At 36.5% G+C, this 4,851-nt stretch overlaps 1 protein-coding gene across 2 annotated transcripts in view; it reads right to left on the bottom strand.

The window, feature by feature from the left end:
* Window positions 1-4,851, bottom strand: part of LOC118736867 (E3 ubiquitin-protein ligase RNF113A) — a 315,005-nt gene that overhangs the window by 114,101 nt on the left and 196,053 nt on the right. The gene's annotated exons all lie outside the window — the stretch shown is intronic.

Raw genomic sequence — 4,851 nt, 5'->3', positions numbered from 1 at the left:
TCGCATAACAATTTGCATTGCAATGTCGTCGATGTGGTCAGTGTGTTTCTGGGGGGTTGCATTAAAGCAGGGGTTCGCAAACTCTAATGGTTGGGCTTGACCCCTCCTACACCTATTTTCCACCACGTAGTCCATGGCTTTGAGGATTGCATATTGATATGTACCTCAGCTTGGACGACCGAAGCATATTCGCCAAGAGAAAAGTGAAGGTTATTACCATTAACTTCGAAAAAGACTTCAGATCCTAATCCAGAGTCAGTTTTGGAGCCATCAGTAATGTGTGAGTCCTGGCTCAGTGCTGCAATTAAACCAGCATTAAGCCTCAGGGAACTCAACATTATGGAATCTCTTCAACAAAGGTAATGGTGGCGTACTACCCTGTGGCATTTAATAAACACAAATGCTCAAATCTCTGCCGCCAACAATTTCCGCCTCGCCCCCACGGAGAGTTATACCAACATCCGTTTCGTTTTAGTCTGCAGGTGGGTTTTAAGATGTCCATACATATGAAGTAACGGCAAGTGCAGAAGTGCGTCAAGAGCACTCAAAAAACCTTAAGTTAAATATGGAGGCTACCACCTGGACCACTTTGAGAACCACTGCATTAAAGCAACAGCGTTAGTGTCATCATATTTGCCAATTGTGAGCCTAGGTAAGTATTTGTCGTAAAGCCCAGCGCTGCCTGCATACCTATGTACATACATACGCACACATGTATTGTATTTGAGTAGCCTGCAGCTGGCAGATGCAAAATTGTTGCCGCATCTCGAGGTGTTACCTGGTATTGTTACCGGTGCTGTTGTTGTCAGTTTTGTTTTGTTGTTATTTTGAGGCTTAATGTAATCGACACTTATGCACTTCATTACTCCCGGAACCGAGTCGCCAACCTATCGGCAGGCAGTAAGGCAATCTAGTAGGGCAATTGCTGCATTTTCGTTCTTCGCATAGTCTCTTCTGCTTCTCAATCCCCAGCTGAGGCATGCAAATAGTGAGGCAATATGAGAACAACAATTAATGCTGCCACGCGCACTCATTAGCGTTTAGCGTTCGCACGAAGGAGCGTTGGAGCGTTGGCGTTGCGTATAGTGCAAGTGGGCGAAGTTATTGAAAATGGTGGCGCCGCTGCAAGTGTTGATGGCTTGTGGTTTGCGCTATTTTAATAAGACACTGTTCGATTTAGTTTGTTGGGAATTGTGTTGTGCGGTGTGGTGGCATATTGTTGCAACGCTTTTATAATAGCCGATGGGTAAACGATTCCTAATAAAGGAGAAAAGGATTGGAAAGCTGCAGGCGGGAGGGAATATTCTGCATGGGGGAGGACACGAGACGACATTTAAAGACAGGCAGAAGGTGAAAAATTTTGCTGCAAAATTATATAGGAACAGCTTGACAATCTCGTAGTTTTAATTGCCGATAAGTGTGAGAGGCAGTTTTAAGTAAAGTAAAAGGGATTTTCGAAAATCTTCTGACTTAGAAAAGCTTCGAAAAGAAGGATAGTTAAGACAGGCGCCATAGGGGGAGACTTCTCTGTGCTGGTATGGGTAAAAACAAGGCATCTACTTTTGCAGCGCATGGACCAAGATTAACACAAAGCAATAGCGCATGCTTCCGATACTGGATCACGGTTGTGCGTATAATGAATACCATTAACTTCTCCCATAACTTGTGCGATCGAATAGAGCATTTTCACAACTCACTAGCTACCTGGTCGAAAAATTACGGTTTACAGTTTGTGCTAGCCGGTACAAATTACGCTACATAATTTTCAAAGATAATGATAAGAACTAGGGTGATTGACTCGGTTATTCCAAAGCGGTTTCAAATGTTTTTTTTTAGAATTTTTTTTTTATATTTTTAGAATATCGAATAAACCAGAGTTTTTTTTTTTTAATCGAACAAACCGGTTTTCTTCTTTTTGTACAAATCTTGTTCTCTCAATATAAATTTTAAGTATTTCGAAAATTTTAATGGCCTTATTCATAAAAAATAAAGTAGGTTTAAAGAGCTTTATAAATTGACGTTTTCATACATTTTTCAATTTATAAACCTTTATAAAGCCTTTCGCTGCATTAAGCTTAAGTCGATTTATTGGCTTCGAAACTGGACGTACATGATTGCTTGATGATTGACTAATTGGCTAACATGCCATAAGCTAAGGGGTGAACGCATCGAGCCATTATTGTATAGAAGAAAAAATGCGCAGACCTTCGCTTTGGTGAATTTTTTATATTTATAATTTGCCTATTTTAATCGCGGGTTGCTAACTACATACGACTCTTATTTATTTAAAAGAAATGCATACCTAAAATTTTTGTGTTGTTTGAAGTCCACTTGCTCAAAGGAGTTAGACGCGTGAATTGCTGTTTTTCTTAACTCCTGTCTTTGCTTTAATTTTTGAATTATTATTCCGTGTTCGTCCTTCCTAAAACCCTATGCTGCTTGCCATTGCACTTCACTTACGACTTCGACTTTATTGGGACTAAAGGGACTATCGAAATATTGAAGTTTTTCTTTTGCAACGGAGAAATGCACAAGAGCCTAGTGGGAAAAGTAGTAATGCATTCCTTGCGTCCAATTACTACTCCAATTACTGTTTGATATGTAATCATCCTTCTAATGTATTCAAAAAGTCCCAAAAATGTCATATTCACGATTCGATACTAGGTAATGCAAAATTGAATGTCCCACTTTTCCCACTGGGCACATGTAAATTGGCTGCCACCTGTTTAAAAATCAAATTTAATTTCAATTAGGGAATTAAGTAATTGCAATTTTTTTTCACAATTTAGGTGTACGACTAAGAGACTTAAAATGGTTTTAGTTTAAAAATACTTTGAACAGGGTTGCCACTTGTCTGGATAGACGAATTTAATAAAATTTGAGTTATAAAATAAAAGAAATATCAAAAATATTAGCGTGAAACGAAAGAGTGTTAAGAAATCATAAATTTAAATATTACGAATATTTTCGAGATATTTGAAGAGGGTTTCCACCGGATTAAAAAATTTAAATTCTAAATTTTTATACATAAGTTAACTGATTTATCAAGAGCTGGACATCAATCGGAATGGGTTTGCAAAGGATTTATTTCTGTACAATATATTTAGAAGGATTGCAATGTATTTCGAAAATCAAATAAATAAGTTTAATTAGCTATAGCTGCATACTTTTAAGCGTGTCATTTACTAATCTAGCAACTAGGTATGTGCACGCGCCCATCGAAATTTCACAGTTAACGGCAACAACCCGTTGTATGCACTATCATTCAGAAATTAATTGGTTTTTCACCTCCACTATTTATGAAAATGCTGTACAAATGCATTTTTGCTCAAATGGAATGCAGCAGTTTTTGTTCAAGGAAACCATTTATCTACTACTGCATTAAGGCGCAAATTTACTCGGAAATATTTCATAGTAAAAGGTGGTGTATCAATAACAATAATAACATCTATGTATTTTTTTAACAGCCCCGAGAAAATATGCGTACTCTCATAAATGAATATATGTATGTAAGTACATCCTATGGTAGTTGTACCTATGTAAGCAAGAGTGAGATAAAAAGTAAATTTGTGTTAACTAAATGAAAAACTAAAAATTGTTACTGTATTAGTGTGTCGGTATGTTTTTTTTTGTTTGTTAAACGCTGTTAATTGAGGTGTATGTAGTTCAGTGCGCTTGTCGAAAACATAAACGAAGCGCACATTGAAAATTAAAATTTCAGAAATGCAGAAAAACTCAGAAAAAAACCTGAGAGGGGTGTGAATGGCGTAAATATTTAAAATGTTCCATAATAAAGGTAAAAATTCGTATATTTATAAAAATGCTATAAATACAACGCCACACACACAAAAAAGGCTGCAACTACCCAGCAGGAAACGCGGCTAGTTTATAGCTAACTTATAATTACCCAGCAGTCAACTGGTTTCCTATGCATTAGTCGTCAGCTAACTTTGAGCAAAAATTTCGATCTTCATTATTTGTTAGTCCCGAATTCGAGAAAGCATCTGCGAAGTGCAGAAAAAGTGTATTCAAAATAATTTTTGTACGAAGATATTTAAAGAGAATCTTGTTTGCAGAAAATAAACTCCCGGTAACGTCTGCATAGCGCTTGCACGACTTTACAACTCACTTAAAACTAGTTTTGTCGTAGATAATTAAAAGTTAGTTATCTATCTAAAACCCGCTAAAAAGCTTACTATAAGTTGCTTATTTTTTATCAATTGATTATTTTTTTTCTGCAGGGCATTTACATGCCATGCTCTCACATTTACAAGTATGTACATATATGTACATGTATGTAGGTATGTGCACAAGAATTTTGTGTTGAATGTTGAATCAGGAAAAAATCAAAGCAAATGGTTATTGAGTAAATGAATGAAAAGCGAGAAAATTACAATTTTTTAAGTCAGTGGCTGACTGAAAAACTTTGTGCATTTCATGTGTAGGAAAAAAAAATTTTATTTCATGTAAGCATGAAAAGCAGCATATGCGCCGTCAGTGGTATGCCCCATTGGTATGCTGACCTTTTTTTTTTTTTTTTTTTTTTTTGGGTATCCAAATTAGTTTTTATGCAGAGGCCAATGACTAGGCGAGCAACGTACATACAATGGAGTAAACGAAAAACGTATTTCTGTATTTTTTCGATTCTCTTTAATAACTGGCCGGTAGAGCGAAGTGAAAGGTAGGGCAAGAGTGGCCTAGTATGTATTATAATTGACCAAATACTGCAGCCAATATACAGCAAACAACAAAAATTACAAGTCCATCATTGGAAAATAGTGAAAAAAAAAATTGTACAGCGCAAAGTTTGAATGCAGCGAAATCGCTTTTACAAAGTTACTGCCATTTATT

This window comes from Rhagoletis pomonella, unplaced genomic scaffold, assembly GCF_013731165.1.
Source record: "Rhagoletis pomonella isolate Grant_MI unplaced genomic scaffold, Rhpom_1.0 Rhpom_scaffold_00001, whole genome shotgun sequence".
Taxonomy (NCBI): Eukaryota; Metazoa; Arthropoda; class Insecta; order Diptera; family Tephritidae; genus Rhagoletis; species Rhagoletis pomonella.
Note: the sequence above shows the minus strand (reverse complement) of the source record. Positions and strands in the feature narration are given on the sequence as shown.